At 50.7% G+C, this 16,850-nt stretch overlaps 1 protein-coding gene across 3 annotated transcripts in view; it reads left to right on the top strand.

The window, feature by feature from the left end:
- Nucleotides 1–16,850, top strand: part of PLP2 (proteolipid protein 2) — a 61,798-nt gene that overhangs the window by 27,532 nt on the left and 17,416 nt on the right. The window lies entirely within an intron of this gene.

Genomic DNA, 16,850 nt, shown 5'->3' with positions numbered 1-16,850 from the left:
AAAGTGTGATTTTGCAACTAAATGTAATTTTTGCACCTCTATGTGCTGGGGATGTCATACGAATACACATTTTTCACAACTCATTCATCATCAAACTAAATTTTCACTCTATGCAGAGTGATTTTACACCTATAAGAAATGCCACACACTTGGTTACTTTGCTGCATTAGAGACTGTTCACCTAAGTTAGATTTTTGCTCCTACATGTGTTTTTGGAACGAAAAGTGATTCATGTTGATTTTGCACTAGGGATTGGACTAAATCTGACATGCCACACTAAGAAAAGGATTTCATGCAATGCAATTCACTGTCCACATGCGCTTAATTAAACATATGCTTGCTATCATAGTTTTGCCGTTTCTAAGTTCTACCAATCACAGGCTTTATAACCGCATCCACCGCCACATCCACCACCACCACATCCACCACCACCACATCCACCACCACCACATCCACCACCACCACATCCACCACCACCACATCCACCACCACATCCACCACCACCACATCCACCACCACCACATCCACCACCACCACATCCACCACCACTACATCCACCACCACTACATCCACCACCACCACATCCACCACCACCACATCCACCGCCACATCCACCACCACCACATCCACCACCACCACATCCACCACCACCACATCCAGCACCACTACATCCACCACCGCATCCACCACCACTACATCCACCACCGCATCCACCACCACCACATCCACTGCATCCACCATCACATCCACCATGACATCCACCGCCACATCCACCGCATCCACCATCACATCCACCATGACATCCACCATCACATCCACCATCACATCCACCACCATCGCATCCACCACCATCGCATTCACCACCACATCCACCACCACATCCACCACCACTACATCCACCACCACTACATCCACCACCACCACATCCACCACCACCACATCCACCGCCACATCCACCACCACCACATCCACCACCACTACATCCACCACCACTACATCCACCACCACTACATCCACCACCACATCCACCACCACCACATCCACCACCACCACATCCACCACCACCACATCCACCACCACCACATCCACCACCACCACATCCACCACCACCACATCCACCATCACATCCACCATGACATCCACCGCCACATCCACCGCCGCATCCACCATCACATCCATGACATCCACCGCATCCACCATCACATCCACCATCACATCCACCGCCACATCCACCACCATCGCATCCACCACCACATCCACCACCATCGCATCCACCACCATCGCATTCACCACCACATCCACCACCACATCCACCTGACAAAGGTATTAATTTTGCTATTTTCAAAACCAACACATAAATAAAAATAAAAAACTTTCCTAATGCGAGACCTATTGCATTTTCAATGCTTGTTTCCTTTTCTGGCCGTATGGAGGGTTTCTTGTGATTTCTTGTGAACCCTAGTGTTTGGCGTGTGTGGATTGCTGTCTGAACATGGGTGAGACCTTTCTGTTTTGTATCTCACATATATTGGTGGTACTGGAAAGACGCGTACAAGCGCCAAAGGTTTACGATTGAGGACGGGCAGTATCGTTAGAGCAGAGTGATATATTTTTAAACTTTGAGAGCGACAACTTACATACTCTGTCTCTAATTGAAGGAAACCGTTAGCAGATTGATTATCCCTATTGGTTTATCTCAATTGAGGTGAACCCACAACAATCCCCAGGAGATTTCCCTGGATTTACTCAAGGATTATTAGCAATACTGGACGGGCCAGCCCAGAAGGTGGATAATATTGGTTACTTTTACACATACAGGTTGAGAGTTATTATTACAGTCTTGATAAAGATGGTTTAAACTAGGATGATACGATCGAAACGCGTCGACGCCATTGACCCCTAATCCGTGACTTTGGTTGGAACAACAGATGAAATATCTAAAATTCATCGAGTTCCATCCTTAACTTAATCCCGTCATGGATAGGTTTCATTGATGACAAAGTGTATTGTCTTGTTTGTACTCTCTTTCTGTCATTCTTTTTATTTTCTTTTTCCCTTTATGTGCCTGTAGGGCGCTCCTTTGTACTTGTATGTAATATATGTGATCTGATTCTCTCTGAGATTGGGTTTTATTTGTAATGAATTGATGATTTTTTAAAAATATGTTTAAAATAAATCTATTTGCATAACTCCATAAGTGCGTCCGGTAGTGGCGCGCTATATTTCCAAAGACAGTATTCACCACTTTGCGCTTTTCTGTATGAAGTAAGGTGTGTGCGATTGATGGATGTGAAGGATAGTTAGTCATATACGGTCTACCAAAGGAAAAACAAACGTTTTCTGAGTCAAACACAGAACCCTATTCCGTTGGTGTAGAAGGGGTCCCTCTGATTTGCCCCCCGTCTGCTTTTATAAGCCGGTCGTCTAGATAAGGGTAGACGCGTATTCCGTCTTTCTGCAGACGACCCTCGACTGCGGCTAGGCATTAACATGCACATGCATCAAGCTAGGCAATTGCGATTCCTTAATAGCGATTATTAAGGAATTACAATTAAGGAATCACAATTGCCTATGCATGTAGTTTTGCAAAACTTTTTGTGATTCCTACACGTTCCTTAATTGCAAATCGCGATTCACAATTAAGGAATACCTTCCCATTCATTCCTATGGGCCTGGAGGCCCATAGGAATGAATGGGAAGCCATTCGCAATTTGCAAATACCAAATAGGAACTCGCAAATATTTGTGAATGCAATTTAAAGGGGTGCTAGGGGGCCTTAAAGGCCACCCTGATGCACCCCCAAATTTGTCCTGTATGTTCATGTGGCGCACGCATATGCCCTAAGGGCACATGTGTGTGCCACATGGCACTTACGAAAAATGCACTTTTGTGCATTTTTCAAAGTTTTTGCAATTTACCATCAACTTGCAGTTGATGGTAATTAGCATTTCCGAAATGCGAAATCACATTTAGGAAAGGCCTTGATGCGTCCCAACTAGGGAATTGCAATTTAGGTAATCGCAAAATTAACGATTACCTATATTACGAATGGGTTTTAGGTTGATGCATCCCAATTACCTAAATACTGTTTGCAAAGTGGACGATTTGCAGAATTCATGTGCCCCTTGGTGTAGACAAATGGTGCTGGTTTGATTCCGAAAGGGAGTACTTTGAACTGGTCGTGTGTTCCTGCTTGTAGGAACCAGAGATACTTTCTGTGGCTTTTGTTCATGGGAATGTGTAAATAGGCGTCCTCGAGGTCTACTGTTACCCCTTTTGAATTTGGGGGATTATTTCTTGGAGTGTAGCCATTTTGAAATGTTGCGTCAAAATGAATTTGTCCGTAAACCTTGGGTTCAGGAATGGCCTTAGTGAAATGTCGTGTCTGGGGACTTGGAACTATGGTGAGTAGGTTCCTTTGAAAAGGTCTTGCTTAGGCACAATTTCTATTGCTTGTTTTTGAAGAAGCTCCTTGATTGCTGAATTTAACTGCGTCAGCTCTGATTTGAGAAGCTTTTTTATCGGGGGGTGCGGGGGTTACTGGTGGTGTCTTTGTCAGTTCTACGCAATACCCATATTTGACCAAATTCAATATCCTACTGTCTGTGGTGATTTGTCGCCACTGTTGTAGATGCTGTGATATTCTGCCTCCCACTGGTGTCGTGTGTGGGTCTTTTCTTGGGCACGAGTCCATTTGATCCATTCCCTCTTCGTCTGGAGGGCTGGCCTCTGCCTCTGCCTCTGCCTCTCCCTCGAAAGGGCTGCTTTGGCTGTCGTTGCCAGTTCTGGTAGCCGGCCTGTTGATTTGTTTGTTGACCATTTCCTGGCCCTGTTGTTGGTGAGACATTTGCTGTCCTTGAACCAAGGCCTCTATTCTTTTGGGTTTTCTTCTGTTAAACCCTCCTCTTCTGAAGCCACCTTTCTGGTGCAGGGCTCCCATGGCTCTTGCAGTCTCGTTGTCCTTTTTAATTTGCTGGAGGGATTCATCTACTTCCTCTCCGAACAGGGTGTACCCTGTAAACGGTCTGTTAATGATGGCGGTTTGAACCTCCTGCTTAAAGCCGGATATTCCTGCTCAGGCATGTCACCCTAGTGTGGTGCCCGTGCACATTTGTCTGCTTGCCGTATTTGGACTGCATTGGCTATGCCTAAATATGGACATGATTCTTATGCCTTTATAAGGACATGTTTTGTTATAACCACATCAGGGCATAAATCGGGAATATTTAAATAGGTTCCTAGATACGTTTACAACACTATGTTTTTGCCTTCTTGGTCAATAGATTTAGCCCTTTTCTTGTCCTCTGCGGGGAGCTTGTTCAAGAGCTCCTCGATGTCATCCCATTGCTGGTGGCCACACCTGTTTAGCAGGGCATTTCAGTTTGCGATGCGCCATTGCGTCGCTACCTCTTTCTCAAATTTTCTGCCCACCCTATCCGTTCGCTTGTTTTCCTTCTCTGTTAGGTCATTTGCTGTGGTGACAATAATGGACTCAGGTACTGTATTTCCTTGGATATATTTAGGGTCCTTGGAGTAGGGTTTGTACTTCTTCTCGACCCTTCGTGTCACCCCTTTGGCTGATGCGGGCGCTTTGAAGGCTTCTTGCGTTGATCCAGGATGCTCGGTAGCATTGAAAGGCTCCTTGTGCTCTTGTTGGCGGGCGCTAATGTTTATAGACGAAACACGTTTCCCCCTTCTCCTCTTCGAGGGCGACCCTGAAAGCGCCAGCTGCTCTCTTTAGTAGGCCGTTGTAGAAGGCTATGTCATCCGGCGGGGAAGCCTTTGAAGGATAACAGCATATCTCCTCCTCTGGGCTTTCTGCGTCAAGGTCGTTCCATTGATCCTCCTCTGAGCTTTCTGTGTCAAGGTCATTCCATTGATCCTCAAAGGTTTCAGAGGATTCTTCTTCCTCTGGTGCATCGATGTACTCCTTGAGGTCGTCATCACGTGGTTCAGGGGTTGGAGGTGACGCGAGGATCTCTTTATCTTCCCCTTCGTCGTCCTCTGTCCCTTAGGCGTTGACATTGTTGGTGTCGACAAGGGGAATCATGGGGAATCCCTTGAGCGATGCCTCAAACTCTTTTTCCTCTGGAGGAGTGCCACCATTTTGGCTTCGAGGCGTTTCTCTTTCTTTTTGATCTCAAGGGCTTCCTCGGTGTCGGAGATGGAGATTTTCTCTTCTTGGGAGTACTAGACTCTGCCTTCGAGGGCGGCGTAACTCCTTCCTGGGGTTCGTGTTTGACCCTCAGTTTCGCTGCCTTGAGCGATCGTCCCTCGTCTATGTGCTTTGGTAGGATTCTGTGGGGTTCCGTGGATCGCGGCTAGACTTCGATTGCTTTTTTGTTTGGCGTCGGGACTACTTTAGGCTGTGGCTTATTATCGTGGCCCTTCGGTTCCGACGGATGTGGGTGTCTTACCTTGTCCATCTTTTTTTCTGTGTCCTTCGCCACCTTTTTGTTGGCGCAGATTTTTTCTGCGTCTCCCTCTACAATTTCGGCATCTGATCCTTCGTGCATCGATTCTGCTGGAACTCCCTGGTCCTCCTCCTCATCGCTGGAGAGACCTATGTCCTTCAAGGAAGGTTTCTTCGGTGCCTGGGACATTGTAGTGTAGTGGGCCTCTCTCTACTTTAGGCGTGTCCTGAGGGTCTTCGGCAGGAATACTGCGCAGTCCTTGTCCTTGGGCAGGCAGAAGTTGCACATGTCGTGTGGATTATGTTGTGCAAATTTGTGGTGGCTCTCGGGGCAGAATTTGAAAGAGGTATACTCCATGGCCCCTACCTTGCCATTTGTCAAACCATGTGCGTAGCCGCGTAGTGGAGGTGTTCGGTATTGGAGATGTTGTCCCCGGAGGCAAGTTGTGTTCTCCAGTCGCGAGGTCGATTTCTGATGTTGAGATTTTGACTAAAAAGCTACGTTTCTTTCAAGGATTTTCTTCAAATCTTCAGAGCATCCCCTTTTGCTTCCAGACCCAACGGCGGAAAAAAATAATCTGAAGATGGCTACTATGCACAACAACCTGCAGGGTGCCATCTGACGTGACACAAGGGACGTACTTGGCCCCAAATGGTGTTCGACGACACCCAGAACGAGAAAAAAAAAACTCCTAGAAAGCGAGATGGCATCTGCTCCCCAGTGGTGGCCACATCCCCTGCTGACTGCGCTGCCCTGTGTTAGGGGCCCCAGAGTAGGGCCCTGCTCAGGGTGCTGGGTCTGCAGTGGCTTCTAAGAGCTGTGGGGCTCCGAGACTTGCTTACTTCAGGTCTTCAAACTTGTTTAATTATTCAATTCGATTGGAAATGTTAAAATATTTCTGGACTTACAGATTACAGGTAAGTTCTGCTACCGTTTTAAAAGTGCATTCAAATACACGATTACCAAACGCACTATTAAGGTCAGGCAGGCCTTACTAACGTGTAAGGTGTCCGCAGTGTAAACATCAGAAACGGGGGTTTATTTATTTTATTTATTTTAAAAGTTTTATCTAGCGCTGGCTAGACCCGGAGGTATCAGAGCGCTTTACATGAGCATCAGATCACACTTACAGGTTACATCGTTACAAAGGTTACACAGTTCTTAGAGCATGGCAACATAGTTACTTGTGAGGTCGAGATAAACGATAAGCACAAATACGTAAGGGGAAAAGAAGGCGGGGGGAGAGAATCAGGGGAGGGGGTAGGAGCAGGGGAAGTAGACAGAGAGTGAGGGAGGGAAAGAGATGGGGAGGGTGAGAGACACAGCATGGAAAGAGGAGGGGGAGGGTGACGGGGACACAAACCGGTAGGAAGAACATTTGCAGTCCCTTCCCTTTTGACACACACTCCCAGCTGGGATATAAATAACAAAATATGTTAGTGATGGCGCATTATCATTCCTCCCCACCAATAATAATAATGATCCAACTTAAAAGAAAGCACTGCTACCAGCATAATGCCTCTTTTGTCCAGGCCTGCCCCCCACTCCCTATCACTTGAGGCCCTGCTAGGGGGCCCGGCCCTCAGGTTGAAGACCCCTGCTTTAGACCCAGAGGTGTCCAGCACAAGCCCAGGAGGTGGATTTACTGTGCAGGTGTGTCTTTAGGTCACTGTGTGTTTGCCGATCATGGGTTGTAAGAATTCAATATAGTCCAAATAGAAGTAAAGATGATTTATTGGCAGCACAGCTTCCCATCTGCTCAACTGAAGCCAACAGGTGGAGTGTAGAATCCCACACAAACAGGTACAAAGGGAATGCCATGCAATGTACAATGTGAACACATACAACAGAGCACATATATACATGAAAACAGCTGGGAATAATGATAACCATGAGATCTAACACGCTGGTCGGGGGGGGGGGGCTGGAGGGGGTGCATTTTCCTTTGGGGAGCTGGGGGTGACCTTTCCACCTCACCCAGGTGATGGTCAAGCGCCCTGAGCGGGTTTCTATGCGCTGGGTTGCACTGTGTGCTCAGCTCTGGCCGCCCTATGCCTGGGGTTGCCTGACGCAGGTTCTGTTCAGGGGCTTCCTGCAGGGGGCGCTCTTGTGTTCTGGAGCATGTGACTGGACTGTGGAGCTAAGGTTTTGCAGCGTGAATCTTTCTGGATTCACTATGCTGTGCATTATTCCACGGTCTTGTGGTTGGGTCCGGAATCGTAGTCTTTTTTTTTTTTTTTTTTTTGTAGCCCAGGTGGGCGTCGGCGTCACACCTCTCTGGGTGTATTTCCGGTGACGTCGGCATGCTTCCTGCGGAAGCTCCCACTCTTGGGCGCCATCTTCAGATTCTTTTTTCCGCGGTCGGGTCTGGATCGTTCCCGTTTGGGCTCCAGACATTTTTGGAGAAAGTAGAAGAACAATACAGAAATTGATAGGAAAACAACTCAGAAGTCTTCAAGAGACTTCATCAACCAAGGGCCGAAGAAGGAGAAAACTTCGAGAACTTTGACGCCCGTCGACGAACGCAGGACCAGGGGGCCCCCTGAGCGCTCAAGATGGACAACACGCCCTTCAAGTTCTGCCGTAACTGCCACCACAAGTACGCTCAGAAGGACCAGCACCCGGTTTGCAACCTTTGCCTACCGGTCGACCACGGGGCAAGGACTGCAACGCCTGCTCCGTCTTCACCCCGAAGACCCTTCGTGTGAGAGCGAGTCAGAGGGTAGCGCACGCCAACCTGCAGGGCAAAGCCCCAACTCCATCCCTTTACGATCTGGGGATGTCTTCCGAGGAAGAGGACAACGCCGCCGCCGAAGACGACAGCTACATGGTCGTAGAGACCGATAATTCCAAGACTTCTGATAAGGTAGGAGACTCTACGACCCCTAAACACCCGAGAGACTCTGAGTCTCGAAAGAACGAAGGCAAGGCCTCGAAAGCGCCGGCGCCAAAAACTTCGGCGCCCGCTACTGTATCCAGGCCTAGCGGATCCTCTGAGAAGGAGTCCCCGGTGCCGAGGGCTGTGGAACAGCAAAAGTTGTCGAAAAACGTTCCCGAAAAGGATCGTTCGACGCCGAGGGAGAAGGACCCTAAAGCACCTTCGATGCCGACGCCGACCAGAGACACGAAATCCAGTTCGGCGACGAAGCCTTCGACGCCGAGGATCAGCTCGGCGCTGAGCCAACTCCCAAAAAGAGCGGCCGAACCATCCGACGCGGAACACGCAGCCAAGATGGAGAAAAAGAAAAGGCGCCTCGAAGCCGAATTGGAAAGCATCTTGCAGCGGAAGAAGGAATTCGACGCCAAGACTTCTATAAACTAAGCCAGGCAATGCCAGGTGGCGCTGCTTGGCAGTCAAGGGAAGCGAGGCCGCTTGGCATTGCCAGTGCTTGTTTCATTGTTTGTTGTACCTTCCACATGCTTGCTATGGGTAACCGCAGGGCAGGTGAACGGAGTTGGGCATCACCCCCTGGCGGTCAGGGACTGGAATTTGTTCCATATTCGGGCATGGCTGTTGGTAGGTCTAATGCAAAGGGGGTGGAGTGGGGGGGTGGGGGGGGGGTCCTGACCCCTACCCCGATCTCACCCCAGCCCCACCCTCTACAGTGCCCTGTACAAACCCCTCTCTAGGGCACTGGCTCTATTGGCAGAGGGGTCAGGCAGGGATGCGTGCGGGCCCCTCTGCTCTTTACCCTATACATTAACCCCTTCCACGCAGGGCTAATTCCCCTGTGGTGTGTGGGGGGGAGGGGCCACGCGCCGCCGTGCTCGTGACGAGCTGGGCTCATCACGACTCCGCCCACTCCTGCACAGGCGGGAAATAAGCCGCGCGTGAGCCGACCGCAGCAGTTATGATGAGCTCAGCTCCACTGTGCCTCATGACGGACTGAGCTTGTCATAAGCATGCAAAGGGTTTAAGAGTTGCATTATGAGCTGTCCAGATTGACTATGGACATCCCGATGATCGATGGCAACAAACTACCCGCCTTATTCTATGCGGACGATGTGGTCCTACTGGGCCGCACACCCAATGCACTGTGCATTTTAGTTGGGGGTTTTGTAGATTTTATGAATATGTTGGACCTTCGCACAAATTTTTAAAAATCATTTAAAATTAGTTGCGGACCCGAAAACTCTCTATTAACGTAATCAACTCAGGCTCCAAAAAACTGTCATACACCCGCACTTATCCATATCGGGGCTTGGTATTTGAGATAATGGCTCTTGGGCTGCTCATTTGGCACATAGCCGGAGCACATTTTTAAAAGCTGCCAACTCGATCTTGTGCCTCCCCCAACCCAGAAGAACTGAGGTAGTGCTATCCATATTGAAAATATATCAAACTCGGTGTATACCTACCGCGACATCTGGAGCTGGAGTTTGGGGCCACGTGGATTGAAACAGCATTCAGGTAGAAGAAAACAGATTCTGTCGGAGAGTTTTGGGGGCACCGATCTGCTCCTCCTCCTTTGTCTGCCACCACGAGTTAAAATTTTCCTTTATAGAGGACTACGGGCCAGATGTAGGTCACCAAATACCGGTCGGTAACGGCAGATTTCGGCCATTACCGACCGGTATTTGGTGATTGAGAGTTAGGGGGCCTACATTTTACAGAATCGGTAAATCTATATGTAGGTGGCACTTGAAACAGTGTCACAGGCCCTTAAGAATTCGTTATTTACCATGACATACTATGTCATAGTAAATAACGAATACCTGTGTACATGCACACCTGTGTGCCCTAAGGGCATGCATGTGTGTCACACGGCACACAAGCCAGAATCAGGGGTGCAACAGGGTATCAAAGTGACACCCTGTCCCCCTTGCAAAATCGGTAATTTTACCGAATTGGTATTTACCGATTCGGTAATTGGCATTGATTCCTAAAATTACCTACATAGCATTTACCGATTTGTAAATACCAAATCGGTAAAATTCGGTATTTCCGAATCGGTAAATGACATTTACCTACATCTGGCCCTACATCAGGGCCCGCCCAGCCGTTTTCTGGATAAAAGAACGGCAAAATCCAGCAGCCACGTTTACTAGAGACATCCTTAAATGTGATCAGGGCAGTGATATACCATGGTTGGCGGCTGTCAAGGCTAGCCTGACTACCGTAATCTGTCGCATATTTTTACGAATCCAAGCAATATGGCCGGCATTAACAAAAAGATGATCCAGGAGGCCTTGTATGAATATACTGGCGACTTGAGACGTAAGCAAGAAATTATGAAATATTCAGTCGCGCGGTATATACCTATGGTGGACGCCGATGGCCCCCCTACAAAACTTCCAGCGAGCTATCTCCTAGAAGTGACCAACCGCTGGGAACGAAGCTTGCTCTTCCGCCTTAGGGCTGGCGCTTTAAAATACCTCCTGTGCTTCCCCTTAGGCTTTAACACCAATCTCGAGCGAATGCCCCGCCCCTGTGGAAATCGTGGTCGCCAATCCACGTTACACTTTTTATTCTTTGGCAACTTCTAGCAGATATATAGCAAACAGCTGCTGATTCCCTTTTTTAAGGCTTCGGCTATCACTGATTTTAAGGTGGCTTATAGGAATATTGTCAAGCTTAACAGCTTGCATGCTGATGACGAGCTGAGCTCGTCATCAGCACGGTGGCCGTGTGCTGGTGACGAGCTGAGCTGGCCTGCGCGGAACGCCCACGCGGCGATAATTTCCCCGCTGTGCTAGGCGTTCCATTGAGCGGGCGTGGCCGTGACGAGCTGAGCTCGTCATCATCACCGCGGCGTGCGTTGTCCCCCCCCGCGCGGCGATGGGGTTAATGGGGAAAATGTAACCCTTCGCGTTAGCACCTTTCTAAGACTGGCTGTTCGCTCCCACGCCTCCTATGAGCACCGTATAAATAGTTCTGACTGCATGCTTTGATATTTGATATTTTATTGCACCATGTTATCTGTTAAATTGTCTGCACCGTATTATATTACGCTGCTACATTTTATTATTTACACTGTTATCATTTCTGACCTAATGTGTGGTTTTATACCACTTTGATGCTATTCGTTATACTATCGGATCGTTATCATATTATATTGCTCTATTTTAGGAACATTCTTGTTATTGGCTTTAACTAAATTATAAGCCTATGATGAACTCGCCGTGCTGACTCTTGCACTATGTATTTGTTTTTGTGTGCCTACTGCTTTAAGTCATGCGGTTATTGCTTTAACCATTTACTTGTGTATGTAACGATTGTTTTTAATGTATATTCGTGCTGGCATTTTATTCTGTACTTTTATGGATATTCTTTTATCCGAATAAAGAATTAATTGAATTGACACTCGCTCTCTATATAGAGCAGTAAAACGGAGTACACTGTGCAGAGAGTCCAGTGGAACCCTTATTGGGACACAGAGGCAAAAGTAGATAAAACTAATGCTCTCCTTGTGGTAGCGTGGGCGAGCAGTTAGGTCTCGCCTAGAAGCGCGTTCCCGCCAGAGAACTATAGCTGTCGGCTCAGCCGACAACGAGGGGTGACAGGAGCTGGCCACGCGCAGCATTTTCCCATACGATTACGTTGCGCGCAGGAGCTTCTGCTGTTTTCAGCATGGGCGAAAGAATCTGATTGCGACGCGCGCCGTGTGAACAGTTCACGTGATGTCCCCTCTATGCCTGCTGGTTCGCCCCGAACTCACAAGACTACAAAAGGTACTGTCCGCTGTCACGGTGCCAGTCGCATTTAAGCGTATGGCTCGCACCGTCCTTAATGCCTCTTGAGCCCTGAATCGTGTGCGGTGCGAGTCTCACCCCCATCACGACTCGCACCGCCTCTCTGCCTGCCCTCGCCCTGGGTACGTTGAGACTGTACACCACGCAGCGTGGACATTGGAAGGGCACCGCAATACGAGCCGCACCTGCCTGGTACGACTCGTACCCTGGGTTCGCCTGACCTACGGAGTACGCGTCTCACGCGGGATGCATGAGAGTCGGTAGGCTCCTTCCCCGGTAATCGCAAGAGGCACACAGAAGCGGTACGAAGCGTTCGGGCCTCAACGGCTAGCGCGTCCAAGCATTAGATATTGCCTGCAACCTTGTTGATGCAAGCTTCCTCCACTTTGAGTTAGAAGCTATAAAGCACTCTGGTACGTATGGTATGGATCATAACAAGACTCGCCTGCAACCATTCAATCATGGAGTCAACCACACTGACCTCTGCTAAATAATGCATCACAATCATAACCTGCAGCTTCTCCTTCCGAGATGCTGCCACAGTCCCCTCAATGCACCTCACCCCTGACCTGCAGAATCTGCTATTTCGGTGCAGGAGCTTACAAACAGCCCTGCCAATGCTTCTCGCGAACACCATCCAGAACCAAATGTTGTTCCATTACTGAGACCAGATACAGCTCAGGGAATGTATCCCAGCCCTGACACTCTATTCCTGGTTTTCCAGTACTGGGTCACTAGATCTGCCAGTGCCCCTCAATCAAGCGTTGCAAGCCTGACTGAGCACATGTCCCATGCCTGGCATTTCGCCTTTCGAAGGAGGCTACCAAACTTTACCAGGACCTATGAGCAGCTTCCCATTGCTTTTTTTCCTGCCCATCCCCACATCCGGTCAGCTTCTATGCCCTAGTCGAATGTTACTGGCTGGTTTAAATCAGCATGCTTATAACGAGCAAGACTAGCACTCTATATTACTGCCAACTTTGCTTAGCATAAGCAACAGCTAACCATTCACAAACAATGTTTATATACCAATTGCAAATTAAAATAAAAGAATTAATGCAAAGCATTGCCATTTACAATGCCAGTAACTCAAACTTTAATGCTGCGAGACCTATTGCATTGTAAATGCTTTTTATATCTGTTTTCGACCAAGAATCACGTTCAAAAGGTGAGGACTGTATTCCTTATAGATTTCAAACATAGGCAAATAGTTCAAATTTGTGCTCAATTATGCACCATGCAATCCCATGGGAGGGGTAAAGCACGCAGCACAGACAGGTCCAGGGCTTCACCGTCTGGGTATGGAGTAGCAGGAAGCCAAGGTCCAAGGTTCTACCAGCAGCTCGTGGGTGCGTTCTGATTTTCTCCAGGAGCATGGAGTTGCTGCAGTTGGTATCTGGTGCGCTACTGAGTAGGGGGCCCGCTGAAGACAGGCTGCACAAGCTGTTGGGCTCGGGTACAGCTAAAGTCCCGACTGGACTCTTTGACGTAGGTCTTGGTTGTAGGGCGTCTGGTACGCCGGGGTTTGGTACTACACAGCTCCGGTCGGTTCAGGTGCGTCCACACTCGAGAGGCTGACAGATATGACCTTCCAGAGCATGAGTACCTCTTCCTGATTGGTTGCTGCACCGGTCGGGCTGGGGAGTGCCAGGTCTTTGAACTGGACCCTGTGGTTTCGGTTCCTGTGGTCTGCAGGGGAGTAGGAACTCTACTCCAAGGGAGGTCTTGGGCAGTTTGCGACGGCTGGTAGTCCTCTGGGGTCCTTAGAGGCCACACAGCAGCAGGACGAGACCGTTCACCCCGACTGTCGAGTCTTGAAGCGGCAGGCAGGGGTTTGCACCAAAACTCTGCGGCAGGCGCTCCGTTCTCGGGTTCAGCAGCTCCTCTTTGTCCTCCTCGTCTTTAGAGCCATCAAATCGGAAGTGCTGAGTCACGGGGTACCCCCAAAATACTCAATTTAGGGGTTTCAAGGGGAGTACCAGGTGGTAGCCAATGGTCTACTTACCTTTAGGGTGATTACACCCTGTATAAGACCACTTGCTGTGCGAAGTGGGCATAACCCTGACCCTGATAGGCTAATTCTCTCTAACACAAGATGGAGGATTCTAAAAAGTGGGGTGGTGCTGGCTAGGTGTGGGCACACCTCCTAATCTAGCCAAATTTACCCACCGTCCCTCCCCCCAAAAAGTAGGGTCAGGACAGGGGGGTTGGCATCTTCCACTAGCAGGAGTGGCCTGTGCCGCGTTTCAAAGGTGGCACGGCCTTTGAAGCTTCCCGCTCTGGATGGCAGTTCCTGCTTGGACGAGGTGTTGACACCTTCGCCCAGAGCAGGCTTTGTTCCTGGCCTCTGAGAGTGAAGGCGGTCACCCCTGGAGGCCAGAAACATGTCTAGTGGTGGCAGGCTGGCCGAGACCAGGGGGTACCACACTGGTAGTCTGTAGGTTATCAGGGGGCACCTCTAAGGTGCCCTGTGTGTGCATTGATTAATAGATCCAGCACTGGCATCCGTGTGGGTTTATTGAGATGAGGTGTTCGGTACCAAACACCTTGGGGTGCAGTGAAGCCGTCATGGAGCTGGGGAACTCGTAATAACAAGTGTCCAGTCCATGTGCTCGTGATGGCTTCCCTGTGCACTTACAATGTCTAAGACTGGACTTAGATAATGCAGGGTCGTATTGGCTCAGGCAGATATGTCCACACATGGGGTATAGTGCAGTTGGGGTGACTTACCTGTACCTCATGCAGTGTATGTGGGCATGGCACACAGAGCTGTGTGCCATGCCGACTCTAAGGTTTTCTCTGCACCAAGGCACGCAGCCTGCACTGGCAGAGGGCTTAGCCTTGGTGAGGGGTCCCCGGGGGGGCACAACCAGGGCTGCAGCCCTAGGGGACCCTCTGCAGTCCCAATGCCCTGGGTACCAGGGAAATCATCAACTAGGGACTTACAGGGGGGCCAAAGTTGTGCCAATTGTGGAACAGTTTTAGGGAAAGAAAACTGCTACTGGGGACCAGGTTGGCAGGAATCCAGTGCACGTCAGTCAAAGGTGCATCAATAGCAGGCAAAACATGTGTGGGGGGGGGGGGGTTTGAAACAAGTACCCAGCGTCCTACACCCTCCCTGGCCCTACTCCAAGCTCACCCCTTCCTTCACCCCTTCGCTCCCTCACTCGCCCCTCCACTCTTCATTCCCCCCCCCCCCCTGCTCTTCATTCACCCCTCCACTCCCGGCGCCTGACCCTCTGCTTGTGTGCGCCTCAGTCACTCCCGGCGCCTGACCCTCTGCTTGTGTGCGCCTCAGTCGCTCCCGGCGCCTGACCCTCTGCTTGTGTGCTCCTCAGTCACTCCCGGCGCCTGACCCTCTGCTTGTGTGCTCCTCAGTCACTCCCAGCGCCTGACCCTCTGCTTGTGTGCTCCTCAGTCACTCCCGGCGCCTGACCCTCTGCTTGTGTGTTCCTCAGTCACTCCCGGCGCCTGACCCTCTGCTTGTGTGCTCCTCAGTCACTCCCGGCGCCTGACCCTCTGCTTGTGTGCTCCTCAGTCACTCCAGGCGCCTGACCCTCTGCTTGTGTGCTCCTCAGTCACTCCCGGCGCCTGACCCTCTGCTTGTGTGCTCCTCAGTCACTCCCGGCGCCTGACCCTCTGCTTGTGTGCTCCTCAGTCACTCCCGGCGCCTGACCCTCTGCTTGTGTGCTCCTCAGTCACTCCCGGCGCCTGACCCTCTGCCTGACCCTCTGCTTGTGTGCTCCTCAGTCACTCCCGGCGCCTGACCCTCTACTTGTGTGCTCCTCAGTCACTCCCAGCGCCTGACCCTCTGCTTGTGTGCTCCTCAGTCACTCCCGGCGCCTGACCCTCTGCTTGTGTGCTCCTCAGTCACTCCCGGCGCCTGACCCTCTGCTTGTGTGCTCCTCAGTCACTCCCAGCGCCTGACCCTCTGCTTGTGTGCTCCTCGGTCACTCCCGACGCCTGACTGACCCTCTACTTGTGTGCTCCTCAGTCGCTCCCGGCGCCTGACCCTCTGCTTGTGTGCTCCTCAGTCACTCCCGGCGCCTGACCCTCTGCTTGTGTGCTCCTCAGTCACTCCAGGCGCCTGACCCTCTGCTCCTCAGTCACTCCCGGCGTCTGACCCTCTGCTTGTGTGCTCCTCAGTCACTCCCAGCGCCTGACCCTCTGCTTGTGTGCTCCTCAGTCACTCCCGGCGCCTGACCCTCTACTTGTGTGCTCCTCAGTCACTCCCAGCGCCTGACCCTCTGCTTGTGTGCTCCTCAGACACTCCCGGCGCCTGACCCTCTGCTTGTGTGCTCCTCAGTCACTCCCGGCGCCTGACCCTCTGCTTGTGTGCTCCTCAGTCACTCCAGGCGCCTGACCCTCTGCTTGTGTGCTCCTCAGTCACTCCCAGCGCCTGACCCTCTGCTTGTGTGCTCCTCAGTCACTCCCGGCGCCTGACCCTCTGCTTGTGTGCTCCTCAGTCACTCCCGGCGCCTGACCCTCTGCTTGTGTGCTCCTCAGTCACTCCCGGCGCCTGACCCTCTGCTTGTGTGCTCCTCAGTCACTCCCAGCGCCTGACCCTCTGCTTGTGTGCTCCTCAGTCACTCCCGGCGCCTGACCCTCTGCTTGTGTGTTCCTCAGTCACTCCCGGCGCCTGACCCTCTGCTTGTGTGCTCCTCAGTCACTCCCGGCGTCTGACCCTCTGCTTGTGTGCTCCTCAGTCACTCCCAGCGCCTGACCCTCTGCTTGTGTGCTCCT

Source organism: Lissotriton helveticus, chromosome 10, assembly GCF_964261635.1.
Source record: "Lissotriton helveticus chromosome 10, aLisHel1.1, whole genome shotgun sequence".
Classification (NCBI taxonomy): Eukaryota; Metazoa; Chordata; class Amphibia; order Caudata; family Salamandridae; genus Lissotriton; species Lissotriton helveticus.
Note: the sequence above shows the minus strand (reverse complement) of the source record. Positions and strands in the feature narration are given on the sequence as shown.